Here is a 20031-nt window from a genome sequence, read left to right on the forward strand (position 1 = left end):
CTTCAGTGAAAGTGCAGTGGAGAGGTCGGCCCGTGGAGGAGGCTACATGGGATACCGAGCGAGAGATGCAGAGCATATATCCTCACCTGTTTGAGGCTTCAGGTAAGTTTCTTGACTCATTCGAGGACGAACATTTGTTTAAGAGGGGCAGGATGTAACGACCCAGCTTATCGTTTCATGAGTTACCGCTTTGTTACCCCTATTACTACTTCTTATTGCCTTGTTCAGCTATATTTTGTGTTACCGGGTAAGTTAGCTCGGGTTCAGAAATTTTTTTAGTAAGGTTTGAGACACTTAGTCTCTTTTGAGGAAGATTAAGTTGGAAAAGACAACTGGATGTTGAATTATGTGTCAAAGGGCTCGGATGTGAGTTCTGATTATTCGGATAGCTTCGGGAGGTGATTTGGGACTTAGGAGCGTGATCGGAATGTGTCTTGGAGGTTCGGAGTAGATTTAGGCTTGAATTGACGAAATTGGAATTTATGCGTTTTCTGGTTGATAGGTGAGATTTTGATATCAGGGTCAGAATGGAATTCCGAGAGTTGCAGTAGGTCCGTTGTGTTATTTGGGATGTGTGTGAAAAATTTCAGGTAATTCGGACGTGGTTTGATAGACTTTTTGATCGAAAGCGGAATTTAGAAGATTTTGGAATTCTTAGGCTTGAATCCGATGTAAATTCGATGTTTTGACGATGTTTTGAGCATTCCGAAGGTTGGAACAAGTTCTAATGATGTTATGGGATAGGTTGGCATGTTTGATTGAGGTTCCGGGGGCCTTCGGGTGAGTTTCGGAAGGTTAATCGAATCATTTCAGGTTGTAGGAAATTGCAAAAAACTGATGTGTGTGTTGCAGACCAGTTGGCCTTCGCATTCGCGAGTGGTCCCTTGCATTTGCGAAGGGTTAGCATATGAGGCTGAAGATTTAGCCTTAGCGTTCGCAAGGGAGGTCTCGCATTCGTGAAGGGCTGGGGTCATTGAGCTACGCGTTCGCGAGAGGGGAGCCGCGTTCGCGAAGGGGTGGAGTCAGGAAGTATCGCGTTCGCGAAAGAGGAAAATGTGGTCAACGTCAGGTTGTGCTTCGCGAACGCGAGGCTTTAACCTCATTCACTAAGAAGGATTGAAATGTCTGGGCAGAATGTTTTAAAAGCTCATTTCCGCGATTTTTAGCCTAAGTTCCTCCATTATTGGGTGATTTTGAAACTTTTTAAAGAGGATTGAAGAAGGAATCAAGGGGGAGCACATGGAGGTAAGATTTATGGACTTAATACTTGGTCCTAATGTGATTTCTACCTAATTAATCATGGAAATTGTTGAATTTAAGCCTAAATATTGAAAAACTATGGCTTGTAGTTGGAGACCTAAAATTAGGGATTTGAAGGATCATTTGTGGTTATATTTTGGTGATTTTGATATGAATGAATTGGGGGAGTGATAAGGAGTCTATTGATGTAAATTTTATCAGAATCCGAGACATGGGCCCGAGGGTCGGGTTTGGCCAATTTCGGGATTTGTGTTGTAATTTGATTTCTTTCGAGTGAGCTTTGTTCCCTTAGCATATTTTGATAGTTTTAGCACTTATTTTAGTTAGGTTTGGAGCATCTGGAGGCTGATTCGAGAGGCAAAGACATCGCGGGCTAGAGTTTGGACCGGATAGAGGTGAGTAATGATTGTAAATATTGTCCTGAGGGTATAAAACCCCGGATTTCACATCGTTATGCTATATTGAGGTGATGCACACGCTAGATGACGAGCATGGGGTCATACTCCGTTGGGGATTGTGACTTAGTCCATCTCGAATGACTGTTTTACCGCGTATTTGATTGAAAACTTTTTGCTATCATCATGTTTTGGGTTGAATGCCATATTTGAGCCTCGTGCAAACTGCTTTGGACCCTTATGGGATTTTTACTTCTATTTCCACATTGTTTTGATTTTATATCTGTACTCAGTCATGCTATATTCTACTATCTTCATAACTCAGCCATGTTTACTCTGTTTTAACACTTTAAATGATATTTTGGGCAGAGCAACATGTTTTACTGTGCCCGAGTAGCTTTTTAAAGATTTCTGACTGAGTAAGGCCGAGGGATTGTGTTGTGAGGATTATTATGGATCGGGCTGCACGCCGCAACAGTGTGGTACTGATTATGATTATGAGGTCGAGGGACTGAGTTGTATGCCACAAGGTGGCTTGATATGAGGCTGGGAGCCTATTAATTATGCCACGAGATGGCTTGATATTGCGCTTGGGCCGTAAGGGGCCCCTCCTAGAGTCTGTACACCCCAATGAGCGTGGGTACATATTGTGATATGAGATATAGCCCGAGGGGCTGGTGTTGTTCCATGTTATTGCCCGATGGGCTGATTCTATTGACATTGTGCCCGAGGGGTAGATTTTATGTGTTTACCTTTTCTCGCTGCTTTTCATTTACTTGTTTGACTGTTAAAAAAAAGTTTTTTTATAAGATTTCACTATTTTATTGCATTTTATTGGTTTTACTCTGCCTCTTTATAGTATGTTGTTGTGTTTTGCGTGATTTCTTATCGCACAGTCTTCATTTATTGTTATTACTCACTGAGTTGGAGTATTCACTTTACTCCCTACACACTGTGTGCAGATTCAGGAGCTTCAGGTCCCGCCAGTGAGGGTTGACTTCTCCCAGCAGGCCATTCGGAGTCTACTAAGTAGTTGCTCCGCATTCGCAGCCCAATGTCTCTCCCTCCTATCTTACTTTCTGTTTCTAGTTCTATAATAGACTGTATAAACTCCTTCAGACTTGTAGACTTATGTTAGATGCTCATGACTGTTGACACACCGATGTCAGGCTGTGTTTGTTCCGCAAATTGCATGGTTTCACTCTTTCTTCTAGGATTTAATCATGTTAATGACTTAAATTGTGCTATTTTAATTGTTTAAAATGAATTGGGTGTTGTGTCAACTGGCCTTGTCTTCACGAGAAGCGCCATTACGACCGAGTTCGGATTTAGGGTCATGACAATGTGCCATGTGTGTGTGAGATTTGTGTCTCATTCTGTGCATTACATTTGATGTCTAGAACTTGCCCCGTGTTTGCAAAGCGAAATAGTAGTTTTGTTCAATCTTGGAAGTGACATAGGCGTTTCTTTGTTGAGCCAGATATATATAGTTTACCCGCCTAATTGTTATGTATCGTAGTTAATCCTTTGAGCCTGTAATCTTGTTTCTTTGGCAACCACATTATAAGCCTTACCCATTTGTTTGAATTAACCATCTATTTGAACCTTTTCACCTCTCATGAGCACTTGAATTTTTATGAACTTTGTAAAAGTTAAAGTGTGGGGTTGGTTTGGCTTTTGAGTGGAACTAATGAAATAAGGAGAGAGGTGCACTGTTTTGAAAAAGTAAGAGCCACTTGAATTGAAAAGGGAAGAAAAAATAATTGTATTGTTGTGAAAAATATTCCTTGATGGTGGTAACTCTTAAGGTAATTATGCTTAAAGAAGTATGAAGTTAATATATATTGATGTAAAGGTGGAGTTATGATTTGACATTAATGTGGGGTTTTGAAAGTTACAGTGTATGTATTAAAGTGCTTAGGGAAGTGTAGTCACTCTTATATCTAAATGTATCCTACCCGTTTCGCAGCCTACATTACGACCAATTAAAGCCCTACTTGATCCTAGACTAAATGAGCTCGATTAGTAGAGTACACTACGGGCAAACCTATGGTGCATCTTGTGTGGCATATAGATGTTATTTCTGAGAGTGAGTAAATTTTTTTTTATCTTGAGTTCCTAATTGTTCTTAAATTTTATTGTGTGTGGAACTACTCTCTTTTGTTATGTGAAGGAACTTGATTCATGAAGAAAAGGTAGTGTCATTGACCTCTATATTAGAGTAAGTGAGTGAGTTGTGAATAATGCGTAGTACTTATGAGTCAATTCTTGAGGTGAAGATGTTACACTTTTGTGCTAAATCTATTTTAAATCTTCTTGGTGTGAAGAGTTAGGAGAATTTTTATAAAAGATCGTGTCCATATAAAGTGTAGTTTGATTGCCCAAGGACGAGCAATGGTTTAAGTATAGGGTATTGATGATAGACTATAATTACGTATTTTAGTGGCTTACCGCACTCTAATTTACTACACTTTAATTGAAATTGAGATTTAATCGCTAGTATTTTTCACTTATTTCATATTTTACGCCTTGTAGGAGTGATTTCGAGTGACGTAAATGTTATGAAGCTAATTCGAGTTATTTGGAGCTTTGAAGTCTGAGTAAAATCCCAAAGGATTAAGACAAGATCGAGTTCGTGGGTCGAGTGCCGCGTATGGATATAAAAAGTGAAAGAAAAATGCTCAAGGCCATGTAAATCGCCTATCACAGCTTGTTGGATGATGTGAACCATGATGTGGCTGCTTAATTCATCATCTCACAAGACAAAAATAGTAGCATAATTGAAATAGGACCATTCGATGGAAAAAGACACTAAAGCGACGCACAGTCACTGTGCCGCGTCTGTACAAAAATGTGCCTACATTGTGAATTGCAAGCCCTCTGAAGATCTCCACTACCTCCATGCATGACACATCGCCCCATGCGGCACGCCTGTATATTTTTTACAGAGTATTTCTTCTATTTCGTGTAGGAGAAGGTGGTTTCATTTGGGCCCGACCCTATTTGGTATAAATACATATAAAATGTTATTTTGAGGAACATTTGACAAACTTTTGACCTAGAGATCACAGAGCCACCGTGGAGGTCGGGTTTCATCTTTTCTTCCACGAAACTTATTAATTTTATGTTTCTTTATATGATCCGTTGTTTTGCTACCATGTCTATGTGCAGCTAAACTTCACGTTCTAGGGTTGTGATTTTTTCATAGCTATTGTTATTCGAATATTGATTTTAATTTCTTAGTTTATTTATTCAATATTGCACTAAATTATTTGATTAGTTGATCACCAATTGAATACTATCTACGAATCTAGAATTGAACTCGAAAGCGGGAACTTTAGATTGCATATGATTGAGTAGAGCAAGTTCTTAAACCTGGGAATCCGGGAATGGATTCACGGTTAGGATAGACATATACCTAATTGCCTTGCTTGGTTGATTTACAGGAATTATAAATCTATTCTTGTTAGTTCTAATTCCATAGACATATAGGTGTTAGGTTAGCTTGAATAGGCGAGTAAGAAATCGATAGATTTTTATAAGCAATATTAACCCTATTAACCAATAAACTAGATAAATTAGCTAATCAATTCAATTGAAGAATACAATAGGAACGTTAGATAGCCCATAACCTTAGGTCGTTTTCATCATATTGATAATATAAATATCGGCTCTTCCTCTATTTAAAGTTCATTAGTTATTTTCTTTTTAGTTTAATTACTTTATCATCACTACTTTTGGGTTTAATCCTTGTTTAGATAATTAAGATAGTCTAATTTAGTTAATAGGTAATCACAAGTCCTCGTGGGTTCGACATCCGACTTTTAGTCACTTTATTACTTGACGACCGATCATACTTGCGTGTGTGTTTGGCCACAACAAGTTTTTGGCATCATTGCCGGGGACTTAGAAATTAGCTATTTTTCTAGATTAGACATTTATTCTTTTTAACATGTCATCTTGGAATGAAAGTTATTCGAATGATGATTATTCTTATTTTGATGATCCTTGTCCATATTGTGGAGTACCTTACTGGTGAAAAAATTGTCAGAAATATTCCCGGAAGCGAGTTGTACGCACAATCTCAATTCTTTGAGTGAAATATTTGTAATATGTGTGGTGGTCAAGATGGCCATTGGGATGGTTGTCCTAATTCTTTTCATCCTTCTCTGAGGCCTTATTATGATATTTCTAATGATGTTTGTGAGTTTGATAGAAGCAATGAAGTGCAGGATATGGAACCTGATGTATATATTAGGGATACTTTGATGCAAGTAGCAGTGCAACAGTATGAACACAAAAAAGATATGAAAAGAATGAGGGCAAAAATTACAAGAATGAAGGCCAATATGGAAAAATTGAATGAAGAGAGCGAGTTCTATTAAAAGGAAAATTTTGATAAAGTGGAGATTTTGAGCCAAACATGGCTAGTGGAACAATCTGAAAAAGTTAGAAATATATGTGGCCCAACGTGAGGAAACTACTGATGGGATGATACACTTTATAGAAGGAAGAGTTGAACTGGGACAAAATATCGATAAATTTGGCACTATTATTCACAACCTAGAGGCTCAATTGAATGCAAGGGTTGATGTGTCTAACGCCCAACAAAATAGTAATGAGTTATGTGAAGCTGAAAAAGAGCTTATACGCCAAATTGAGGAGCTAAAATTGGAGAGCCAATCATTCGAGCATATTTTTGTTGATGATGCCCATGTCTATAAAAGTATAGTAGAGCCATGCAAGGAAGAAGATAATGTTATAGTTGAAGACTCTAGTGCATGTAAATATGAAGATGTAAAGAGTAATACAATTCTAGATTTAGGGCGTATTGGTCCTCATTCCATGCATTTTTCGAAATTGTTTTTGGATGATGACATGGAAATTGAGTCATCTGAGCCTTTGGAGGAGCTAATGAAAGAGGAACGGGGTGCCTACATTCTTGAATTCATCGTGCCAGAGAGATAGAATTACATACCTCATCCGAATACCAAGAAGTGTAAAATGCAATATTAGCTGTTTGGCCCAATTAAATTTGTCTCAACGCCCAGGAAGAATAACAGAAAGCTTGAAGCTAAATTAGGGGATCCATTCATAAGTTCAAGGAAGAGGCAAAAAGTGTTTCAAGTCGTGTCGCAACGTTAAATCAGACACTTGTTTGGAGGCAACTCAGTTTTACTACTTTTTATTTTATTTTTGTTGTAGTTATATTATTTTTGTAGTGTTTGTTTTGATTTTGTAAAATTACTAGCAGAGAAGGAAAAGCCATTGGAAGTGTGCAAAAGCGAGCTAGATGGTGAGAACTAAGTGCGGGATTCCCACACAAAGGATCATGCATGGAGGAAGTCTTAGTACCCCATGAGCCGTTATTGCTTCGGCCTTTGGCCTTTCAAGGAGTTTCTTGTCCACCCTCGTTATTGTTTTACTTTATTTGTGCATTGGGGACACTGCACTCCTTTAAGTGTGGGGTGGGGGAATTTCTCTTGATAATTAATAGTAGTATGTTAGAAAAATATTAACTTCTTATTTTTGTTTTCGTAGATGTATAGTATTTTATTAGCCTCTAAGAAAAATAAAAAAAAAGGTAGAAAAATTGGATTTTTCCCGATGATGGATCTCCTAGACCGTTTTCTTGAGGGATTTAAGTCGAAATAAAAAGGACAAAAGACTTTTTTATATGTAGTGTAATAATTTCCCCTTGGTTTCTGCAATCCGAACTGAGGACGGGTTTTTGGGGTTAGCTCACCCTCGCAGGATCGCGACCCTTTGTCTCGGCCATTGTAGCTTCTTTGTACCGCGGTTCTTTTTCAAGAGTTTTGTTTGAACCGGGTATAGTTAGTTTTATTTTTTAGGAGTAGGAACCATTGTGCTATGACTTGAATTGAAGCAATATCTCTTGACTTTGTTATGCCTTGAGAATGGTGAGTACTTTGGTTGTGACGCTTAGGGTCAGTTTTTGACTCTTATATTAGTACCTTAAATTGTATAATCTTAACTTTGCTTAACTGCTTTGACTAGAGTGTCTTGATGAGTCCAATCCTGAGTGAGTTACGTGTCATGTATGTGTGAGATTTGTGTGTTATTCTGTGCATTGCATTTGATGTCTAGAATTTGCTCCGTGTGTTTGTAAAGCAAAATAGTAATTTTGTTCAGTCTTGGAGGTGATATATGTGTTTCTTTATTGAGCCAGATATATATAATTTACCCGCCTAATTGTTATGTATCATAGTTAACCCTTTGAGCCAGTAATCCTGTTTCTTTGGAAACCACATTACAAGCCTTACTCATTTGTTTGAATTAACCATCTATTTAAATCTTTTCACCTCTCATGAGCACTTGAATTGTTACGAACTTTGTAAATTAAAATTGTGAGGTGGTTGGTTTGGCTTTTGAGTGTAACTAATGAAATGAGTATAAAGATGAACTATTTTGAAAAGTAACCACTTGAATTAAAAAAAGAAGAAAAAATAGTTGTATTGTTGTGAAAAATATTCCTTGATAGTGGTAACTCTTGAGATAATTGTGCTTAAATAAATATAGAGTTAATATACATTGATGTGAAGGTGAAGTTATGGTTTGACATAAGTGTTGAGTTTTTAAAAGTTAAAGTGTATGTATTAAAGTGCTTAGGGAAGTATAATCACTCTTATATCTGAATGTATCCTACCCATCCCACAGCCTACATTACAACCAATTAAATTCCTACTTGATCCTAGACTGAATGAGCTCAATTAGTAGAGTAGTACGCTACGAACAAGCCTATGATGCATCTTGTATGGAAGATGAATGTTATTTCTGAGAATGAATGAATTTTTTCTATCTTGAGTTCCTAATTGTTATTAAATTTTATTGTGTGTAGAACTGCTCTCTTTTGTTGTGTGAGGGAACTTGATTCATGATGTAAAGATAGTGTCATTGACCTCTATGTTAGAGTAAGTGAGTGAATTGTGAATAATGCGTGGTACATGTGATTCAATACTTAAGGCGAAGATATTACACTTTTGTGCTTTGTCTATTTTAAATAGTCTTGGTGTGATGAGTTAGGAGAATTGTTTAAAAAGGCCGTGTCTATATAAATTGTAGTTTGATTGATTGAGAACGAGCAATGATTTAAGTGTTGGGTGTTGATGATAAGCTATAATTACGTATTTTAGTCGCTTATCGCACTCTAATTTACTCCACTTTAATTGAGATTGAGCTTTAATGGCTAATGTTTTGCACTTATTTTGCATATTATGACTTGCAGGAGTGATTCCCAGTGATATAGGTGTTATGAAGTTAATTCGAGTTATTTGGAGCTTTGAAGTCTGAGTAAAAGCCCAAAAGATTAAGACAAGATCGAGTTCGAGGGTTGAGTACCGCGTATGGATATAAAAGTGAAAGAAAAATGCTCAAAGACCATGTAAATGGCCTATTACGGCTTGTTGGAAGATGTGCACCATGTCGTGGCTGCTTAATTCATCATTTCACAAGACAAAAATAATAGCATAATTGAAATGGGCCAATTCGCTGGAAAAAAGAAACTAAAGCGACGCACAGTGTGACGCTCACCGCGCCGCGTCTATGCAAAAATGTGCCTACTTTGTGAATTGCAAGCCCTATGAAGATCTCCACTACCGCCCCGTATGGCGCGTCGCCCCATGCGGCGTGCCTGTGTATTTTTTACAGAGTATTTTTTCTATTTTGCATAGGAGAAGGTGGTTTCGTTTGGGCCCGACCCAACTTGGTATAAATACATATAAAATGTTATTTTGAAGAACTTTTGACTTAGAGAGAGCACAGAGCCGTCATGGAGGTCGGATTTCATCTTTTCTACCACCAAACTTATTAATTTTTATGTTTCTTTGTATGATCTGTTGTTTTGCTACTGTGTCTATGTGGAGCTAAAGTTCACGTTCTAGAGTTGTGGTACTTTCATGACTATTGTTATTAAAATATTAATTTTAATTTCTCAGTTTATTTATTCAATCATGCACTTAATTATTTGATTGCTTGATCACAAATTGAATACTATCTACGAATCTAAAGTTGAACTCGAAAGTGGGAATTCTAGATTGCATATAGGATTAAGTACAACAAGTTCATGAACCTGCGCATCCGGGAATGGATTTGCAGTTAGGTTAGACATATACCTAATTGCCTTTCTTGGTTGATTTACAGGAATTATGAATACGTTCTTGTTAATTCTAATTTCATAGACATATAGGCGTTAGGTTAGCTTGAATAAGAGAGTAAGATTTCGACAGAGTCTTATGAGTAATATTAACCTTGTTAACTGGAAAACTAGATAAATTAGTTAATCAATTCAATTGAAGAATACAATAGGAATTTTAGATAGCCCATAACCTTAGATCGTTGTCATCACATTGATAATATAAAAATCTGCTCTGCCTCTGCTTAAAGTTCATTAGTTATTTTCTTTTTAGATTAATTACTTTAGCATCACTGCTTTTGGGTATAATCCTTGTTTAGATAATTAGGATAGTCTAATTTAGTTAATAGTTAATCACAAGTCATTGTGGGTTCGACATTCGACTTTTAGTTACTTTATTACTTGATGGCCGCGTATACTTGCATGTGTGTTTGCCCACAACAGTTGACATTTTGGAAGAATTTTATAAATTCGGGTTGAAGTGTATTTTAATATTATCGATGTCCGTTTGGGATTTCGGGCCTGGAAATAGCTCCGTATGGTGATTCTGGTCTTAGAAGCACGTCTTGATGTGGATTTGGAGGTCCGTAGGTTATTTCAGGATCATTTTGGTAAAAGTTGGAAGTTTGATGGTTTCTGGAAAGTTTGACCGGGAGTGGTGATAACTATGGATTTTAGCCTATCGTATGCTCTCTTATGCTTAGGTTTTGGATAAAAAATGTGTAAAAGTATTCTCGAAAACTGAATTAATGTGCTTGTTTGCAGGGTTTGGTCAAAATGAGGCAAAGAAGTCATAATCAACTCATGAAGGAGTTAAACTTGCACAAGTCCAAAGCTGGGATTAGAGTGCTGACCGCGATGGATAATAGTGGTCGTGTAAGGTCCACCGCTGAGGCAGCCACAAATACACGGCCCATGAAAATGAGGTTCAGAGAAGCTATTTTGAGCACAAGTTCTACCGCTGACCGCGATGAAGAAGCGCGACCGCAGAATATCTGACACGGCCGCGGTGGTATTTTCGCTGAGAGCGGTTGTTGATACCCAATTTTTTTATGTATATTTTTATATGCAAAATACTTTTAAAATAGCATATGTATGCATATATAAGTATTTACAAATATTTTTATTATTTTTTCTTAATTTTAAAGGCTTTAAAATTAATTTTATTGCCTTATTTTATCAAGAAAAATCCAATAATTGTCCAAAATTATTATTTTTGGTGATTCACTTGTTGAATTCTCATATTTATGCTAAACTACAGCTCATATAATTTTTGCATATTTTTACAAATTTATTTAGTATTTTAAAAGCTCAATTGCATGTAATTGCAATATTAGCCTCATTTACGATTTGATTGCATTCATATTTGTAAAAATTAAATCCAGTATTTTTAAATTGATAATTATAAGTTATAAATCATTTTAGTTCTTGCAATTTATTTCCAAATTTTAATTTGCTATTTCTATAAAAATAAATGGGGAAAATGGCTATTTAAAATCTAGCCAGATTTCATTTCAATTTCAGCCTAATTTGCACCCCTAATCCAACCCAATTTTAATTTCAAATAACTCGGCCCAATTCCTAAAATAACCCGACCCACATCCCGTTTAAATGACCCGTCTGGCCCCCGTTTAATCCAGGTCGTTGATCAAAATGATCAACGGCCACATTTCAACCTTACCATTTTTAATTACCCATTACCCCCTAAACCTAAATCATTTTCCACCTATCAAGCCGCCTCTGAACCCCCTCCTCCCATTCTCTCAAACCCTCTCGAAACTTCTCAAACCCTAACCACCTCCTACCACTTCCACCCTGAAAACCACAGGAATCCATGGCTTCCAAGGCTATGGAAACCCTACACTGGCCTCTTATGGCTCCCACGCGCTTGATTTATGAAGATTCAAGGCCTAACCATGAAGGATCATATCCAGTCCTCTATCGATTCGAAGTTTCATGGTCATCTCCGGCATTTCTCCGGCTTGCTATGGTTGTTCGAGCCTGACCTCGATGTCTCCTGCTTAGATTAGTGACTTTTCCAAGCCTTTCTCACTACCGGGGTTCTTCTGAAACACTAACCCTTCGAGGTTTTTCCGATTCCTTTAGATCCGTTGTGTATCTATGCTTTCCCTAAGCTTTTAAACGATTTTTCTGGCTTTTCTTTCAAAAAACTACTTTTAAAACCATTTCTTTTCCGATCTAGGGTTTTCTGAAAAGCGTTTAAATTTTTCTCTGACTTTCTGTTTCTTTTTGTGTACCTGCCTCTACTGTGTTCTTGTATTTTCTTCTACTGTGTTTTTGTATGCTTCTTCTAAGGTGTTTTCCTATACTGTGTTCTTGTGTGTTTCTCCTGCCGTAACTTCCTTTACTATGTTCTTAAGTGTTTCTTATTAAGCTCCGTCTACTGAGTTCTGTTTAAGTTTCTTCTAAAACTTCTTAGCATGCTTCTTCTACTATTCTTATCAATTTTTCCCATTATTTTTCGTATTAGCTTCTCCTACTCTATTTTCTTTTGAGCTCTACTGCTGTGTTCTGCATGTTACTTTTCTATCATGTTTTCTCATGAGTTTTGTTGCTAAAAGGAATATGTTAGAAGTTTCAGTTCTTTTCTGAGACCTCTAAACCTGTTTCGAATTTTATTACTTGCCCTCTCATCTCTGCACTCGATTAATGGTGGAAACCGTAGAATTTGGAGGTTCTTCCAGGTTTGGCTATGTGATTTGCTCGAACTAAGGTTTTATTTCAAAACCCCCAACTTTTTCTGACTAATTTCGAGTCTCTGAACTGAGCTTGGTCATCCTTGTTTTCACACAATTCTAAACTCTTTTTACTGGATCTTTTTGCATGCTATTAGAATGCTACTTCTCTTCTGCATTACTGACTTATGTGACGAACCACTACCTACTGATTTTGCAATGGCACAACATCTTCTTTCAACTCAACATATTTGTATGCTCTTTATATGTGATGAACCTCCCTCTAAAGAGGTTTTCAAATTTATGATTAGTTCAGACTTCCTTTTAAATAGGACTAATTGATTTTCCTTCCTTGTTTGCTGATTTTCCTCATGACTCGACTTAATCTTAAAACCCTTTTTAGCTTTTACGACTTGGTTCATTCATGGATCAGTAATTACAAGATTCCTGACCATTGATTTACGGGCTACTAATTGATTTTCTTACCTTATTTGTACAACCGTGTACTTCAAAATCCTATCCTTAAATAACCTTTTATGTATTTGCCCCTAATTGCATGCTTTGCACAAAGTGCTTATTCAATTTCTTTCCTTAAATCTTTTTTACCAATTTGAATATGAATTCCCTAATTAAGGGAAGTCTTGTGTAATTGATTCTTAATTGACAATCAGTTCCTTAACTATTTTCTTACCTTATTTCTGCCTGATTTTCACACTATAAATGCACAACTCTTTCGCAAACTCATCATCAACTAAAATCCTTCTAAACTCATACTATCTCATAATAATATTCTCTTCTTGTCTGCACTATGGCCTGTTTTGCAAGACTACTGCATTTTGTCTATTTGTTTCTTTGAAACTGGTATGTCCTAATTTAAGCTTCAGCATCATCACAATGTGTTCATTTACAGTTTTTATATCCATGTCTACTCTATTGTTTCTGTAAAGTTTAATATTTAAGTTAGTACGCTCATATCTTTTTGTCTATTTCTGCTGTGAATCCTTGCTCCCTATCCCCATTACCCCTATGTGTTTGAGAGTTGTGACTTAAGGCATGACAATGTGAGTTGTTACCCATGAATTAAGTTTGAACCAATAGGGTCTTAACCTCTAAGAAAACATGCTGGAGGGTGTGCCAGCATCTCCCATGGCTGGGTGTTCCCCCATTCCCTTACACCCTTATGTGTACTGATTTAAGTTGTTCCCCTTTTCCCTTTCCCCTTTCAGCACTCTATTTCTGCACTTGCACTCTCTCTTAGTCTCTAAGTTCTGCCCCCTCTTTGATCCTTGCCTTGGGACCTTGAGTTTCCTCTGAACTTGGACACCTGAGGGCTGGCCCTTCCACACTGCACTATGTCTTAATTCGGTAATACATTTAGGTGTAAGCACTTCCCGGAGTTCATATGAGACTCTTAGGGAACTTTGACACATCTAAATGGGAGAAAGTCTTTGGAACATGATCTCTTGGAGTTGGTTTACTTCATATTTCAGATAGGAAGTTTGAATCAGGCTCTCTTTGGTTATACTTTTTAATTTCTGATGTATTTTCTTTACTTTACTTTATTTTTCTAGGCTGTAATAACTTTGTAATGAAAACTCTCGGGGATGGCTAGTGAAAAAGGGAGGGGTAACCATGTATGCAAAAAGGGGTAGATAACCTGCCTATTGGAGTTTTTGAATTTCTACATTTCCATGTAGATAACCATGTCTATAGGAATCTCTGATTTCTACACTTCCATATAGATAGCATGTCAATAGGAATCTTGCATTCTCATATATAGAATTTGCTGAATTTCTGCACTCTCATATAGATATCATGTCTATAATTATTCGAAATCTGAATTCTGCATATGCATATATAGAAAATATGTTTATAGGTCTTTCTGAATCTTGCATATCCACTTTTCATTAGGCAAACATGTTTATAGGTATTAAATAACCAACTACAATTAGATATCATGTCCATATAAATACAACACCTAGATATCATGTTTATAGGATTTCTGCATTTCTCTATGTCTACAAAAATGTTCTAAAGTCGACAAACGCATAGAAAGCATGCCTATAGGAGCTTTAATCAAATTTGAATCGCCTCACTCGCTTATGAGCCTAAAACTAGCAATAATAATGCATTACCAGTTGCAGAGCTTATGATATTTTGCTAAAACTCGCCCTCCTTTAATAATTGACAACTTTTCTTAAATCGGTATATAATCAGCTCATATCCTTGTTTCTGAAATAAGTAGATATCATGCCTATAAGGTCTTCATCTAACACTTAGGCAAGCCATAAGGTGAAAGCTTATAAGCTGAATCAGACTTTATGTGTTACAACCAGCAGGCAGGCCTGATTCGGGCTTCTTATCTAAACTATGTAATAAATCAGTCTGCCTCAACCTTTTAAGCTTTAATCAGACCCTAAACAGTACATGAAAGTCATGCTACATTATGTGCTTTCTTTGGTTTAAAGGAAGTCTGTTTGAGCCATTTTTATTTGTTTATATGCTTCCCCAAAAATGCTATATGTGTTTTGTTTGTCACCTTAGTATTTTACCTTTTGAAATCACAAATAAGCCCAATACCTCATACCTTTAGGATTAGTGTCCTAAGAGCCTCCGGGCCTGATAGAATTGGGGCAGGTAATAGCATGCAATAAGTAAACAAGACCATTCCGCGTTTTAATACCTTAACGAGGCGGGAAAGAGTAGATATGGATATGATGACCACGCGATAAAATCACGTGTAGCCCCTCACTGAGGAGTGATTACCGTATGTTGTGTGGGGGTGATCCATATTATCAATAAACCTAGGACCCCCATTTCCTTTGTTTTCTTTGTTTGTTTTAAATTTTTTAAAACCATTTCTTTTAAGGAAATAAACTCTTTTAGTTCCTTCTTACTTTTGTTTGAAGCCTTTATTTGCCTATGTGTTATTTGCACTTAAGTTACAACAATAGTTTTATGAAATTCAATGGGATCTAGAGAGACCATGTCTTCATCCATAGGATCCCAAGTACCCGGATCGATCAAAAGTTCAATTCTATCTGAACTACTCATTTTCAAATGATATCCACATTGTTCACAAATATTCATTTTTGATTTCAAAAATTTCTTATAACAGAAAAAAGAGAGGTTCAAGTACGAAGGCTATTCCGTGAGTTTAGACGGAAGCAAATAACTGATAGTTGTCTGTGCCCAAGGTCAGATTATCGACATCTGTATTGGGGTAGCAAGAAGATGCATTGGCTGATAACATATCCATCGCCCTTCCTTGGTCTGTCCCCATAGCAAGCTTCCTATTGGCTTCTCACCCCGGACGGAGACTCGCTCTTCTCGTCCAGAAGAATAGTTGGGAACCATACTAGTGGATCCTGAGGGGTGCCTAACACCTTCCCCTTGGGATAATTTCAAGTCATTACCCAATCTCTGGTTACTCAAAACAAACCCCTCCTAGTGTCCTAATGTACTTTAATCATTAGGTGGAGACTCTTCAAATCAAACCCAATTCCCAAAAGGAATGAGTTGTCCTCTCAAATGTCATAAACCCGATTTCACGAGAAAAAGGGGGTGCGATAGAGTGGCGACTCCACTGGGGACTTTTCTTTAGGTTTTTACCATTTCAAGCTATTACTGTGACTTTACATTTCTTATGTGCCTTTATTTGTTTAATACCTTTAAGCATTTAATTCCCTCTCCTACTGCAAAAACTGACTTGTCTCTTATTTCTTTACTGCTTTTCTTTATTGCACTCCTTTATTACTGTTTTAAATTATTGTAATTATTACTTTATGAACATGAAAATACGTGACAACTTGTTTTAATTATTGCATAAGCGTGTTTTCAACATCATATTCCACTCGTGCCAAATAAAATGACATAGCAACGCTTATAATGAGTGGTTGTGCTCTTCCGATATTATCACCCCTAAATCCGGAAAAGGCGTATTTGCGGTAAAACCAGTCGATCAATGGTGTAGTCGACGGTTTCGTGCTTTTCCCCTTGAGTTGTACGCTCAAGGGTACCAGTCTAAAACCCCCATAGAAATCTTACTCTGTTTAATTGTGCATGCATCATGGTCAAACCTAGCTGAGTCAGTTATGTTGTCCGCATAATGACTCTTTAAGATAGCCTTGTCCAAAGTCCACTAGGTTTTCCCAAAACCCAAACGGACACTACCACGTCCTGTGCATTTATTTGGAGAACTAAATGTCTTATGTCAATTATTGGTATTTAATAGTCGAGTCTGGTGGGGGTAAGGGCCTAACCCTTTTGTCTTGCAGAAACATGAGGCATGAAGTCCCCAGATTCGACATGGTCACTAACGTCCACCCAAGATTACTAAGATGGTGGGGGGATCTTCATTCCAGTGATTAGACTCTTGTCCGGAAATACCTAGGGAATCTACCTTCCCTCCTGGAGGTCCAACCCAACAACAAAATCATAAAAGCTGCTACTATGTTCTGGGATTGTGATAGGTCCAAGCTACGTGTTTCACTCCAAATCAATTTGTCGCTAGGCCTACCTTGGGCACAACGAGGCTCCCAAATTAGGACATGATTTACATTCTTGCACTATGTGTTTAAATATCGCAACATTTTTTCCTTATAAAATTCGCACTGACTTGTTACCTTTTTTTACTTTTGTTTTATTTATTCCCCTCCCCAAACGTTAGTTCGTGCACTCTGGCATCCTCATCATATTCCACAAGATCAAAGGGCCTTCCACCCACTCCTCCTCCTAGTCATATCAGAATCAGGAACAAAGGAAAGATGGAAGATTTGAACAACACCAGAAAGGAAAACTCAACTGAACGGGTAGAAGTCACTAATGGTGCCCAGGTCTCCAAAGAAAGTGCGTCCCAACTCGAGCAGAAACTGTCGAAATTTCAGGAGGAACTTGATCAAGTTCGGAATCTAGCAAACTTGTCATTTTCCCTCACCACTCTAGATATCAATTTTCCAAACGCTCAGAACCCCACGCCTCCACAAAACATCCCAAAACCACAAAACCACCCTGCTCTTCACCACCATTGCAATACTTGCCACACATCCAACAATACTCAACTGCTTATCCCTGAACTTTTGAACTCCACAAATGACCATTTCCACGGCCACCATAACACCCCATCTATGTGGAGACCATGCTACACTCCACCCAACCCATCTCAAGCACACCCGAGTCTAATGATAAAGACTCACTCATCAGGAACCTAGCTGCGGAACTCAAGAAATTGACTAGTCAAATTCAGGGTGTCGAAGGAAGTAAGGGGATTGAAGGTTTGAACTACGAAGATCTTTGCATACAACTGGATGTTGAATTGCCCGAGGAGTACAAACCTCCTAAGTTCGAGATGTTCGATGGTATAGGAGATCCGAGAGTCCACTTGAGAACATACTACGACAAGCTGGTCGGAGTAGGGAAGGACAAAAGGATTCGCATGAAGCTTTTCATAAGGAGTCTGAGCGGAGATGCTCTGTCTTGTTACAATATCCAAGACCCGAAGAAATAGTCGAACTGGGTGAGTATGTTGTCTTACTTTATGGACAGGTTCAGGTTCAACACAGAAAATACGCCAGATGTATTCTACATCCAGAATTTAAAGAAGAAGCCCACATAAACATTCTGCGAGTACACTACTCGTTGGAGATCAGAAGCCACTAAGGTCAGAATGGCTTTAGAAGAAGAACAAATGAACAAGTTTTTCGTTCGGGCTTATGACCCGCAGTACTATGAAAGGCTGATGCTGATTGAGAGCCAGAATTTTTCTGACATCATCAAGTTAGGGGAAAGGATCAAGGAAGGCATCAAAAGTGGTATGGTTACAAACTTTGAAGCTTTGCAAGCTACCGATAGGTCTTTACAGTCTGATGGTACGTCTAAGAAAAGAGAAGTAGGTGCCGTAATAGTTGCACAAAGAGCCAAATCCCCTATCAAATACCAAGCCTATCCGATACCTCCACTCACATATCAGCCTACCCCGAATTACCAAGCACCCTCACCCTCTTACCAAACCCCACTATCTACTTACTATTTACACCCACATCCTACATATCAACCTACTTCACCAAAATATTCCCAACCCATACATGTCTACCAAGCCTACAATGCTCAGCCACCCCACTATCAATCACCTCCCACACGTCAAAACTTTCCTAGACCTCGACCAAATTTTGACCGCAGATCCCACAAACAGTATTCCGCCATTGTTGAGCCAATTGACCAGTTGTACGAAAGGCTCAAAGCTGCTAGTTATGTCACCCCTATCCCTGATATAACCCTCGAAAACCCTTCTCAATGGGTCAATAAAAATAAATCCCGTGCATACCATTCCAACATGAAAGGGCATACCATTTATGAATGTCGCACTCTCAAAGAGAAGATCCAGACTTTGATTGATAACAAGATCATTGTGGCAAAGGAGCCTACTCTGAATATCCACAACAACCCTCTACCGGACCATAAGGGTGAAGGTGTTCACATGATTGAAATAGAGGATGATTGGAATCCCAAAGGATCGATCGGTTTAATCACATCAGGTGACGAACCAAAAAAGCGAATAGTCACCCTTAATCCGATTATAGTCCAGATTCAGCCTTCTGGGGATGCCGAGGTAAACATGTCTGTACCACTTGAGTTTGAAGCACCACCCCCTGCAAAGACGCCAACACCAATTGAGGTCGAGTTTGGGTCTCCAGCAAACGCACCCTCACCGTTTAAAGTTGCAGTTTTACCTCCCGAAGCACATGCTCCGTTCGGAGTAAAGGTGCCCTTGCTGATTCCGCTAGCAATGTCGGCTGTAACACCATTCCATACAAATGACATACCTTGGGATTACATAGCCGAGGCGAGAAGGAAAAGGAAAGCCAAATTCTAGGAAATAGTTGCGGCACAGGGTATGACAAGAACCGGCAGGGTTTATACTCCGGAGCATTTAGATGAGTCAAGTAAGCAAGCCTCTGGTCGACCGACCATCACTGAAACTGGGCCCGATGATATTTGGAGAAATATACAAGCCAAGGAATACTCAGTCATTGATTAGCTGAACAAAACATTGGCACAGATTTCTATCCTAGCTTTGCTACAAAGTCCCGATGCACATAAGAATGCCTTGTTGAAGGTGGTGAGTGAGGCATATGTACCAAGCAACATCATCGGAGGAGAAATGGCAAACATGGTACGGCAGGTATTGGAAAGTCACAAGATCACTTTTCATGAAGACGAGCTGCCACCGGTAGGGTTGAGTCACAACAAAGCATTGCACATCACCGTGCAATATGAAGATTATTTTATCACTAGGATCCTGATTGATGGAGGGTCCAACCTCAATATTTATCCGTTGGTAACACTCAGAACATTGGGGAAGGGGCTGCATGAGATCAAGAACGGGGCCCTCAACGTCAAAGCTTTCGACGATTCCCAAAGGTCCACTATTGGGGAAATTAGTTTGTGCTTGCAAATGAGGCATACTTGGTTCGATATCGATTTCCAAGTAATAGATATGCCAGTATCTTACAACTTGCTGTTGCGACGG

This window comes from Nicotiana sylvestris, chromosome 3 (assembly GCF_000393655.2).
Source record: "Nicotiana sylvestris chromosome 3, ASM39365v2, whole genome shotgun sequence".
Lineage (NCBI taxonomy): Eukaryota > Viridiplantae > Streptophyta > Magnoliopsida > Solanales > Solanaceae > Nicotiana > Nicotiana sylvestris.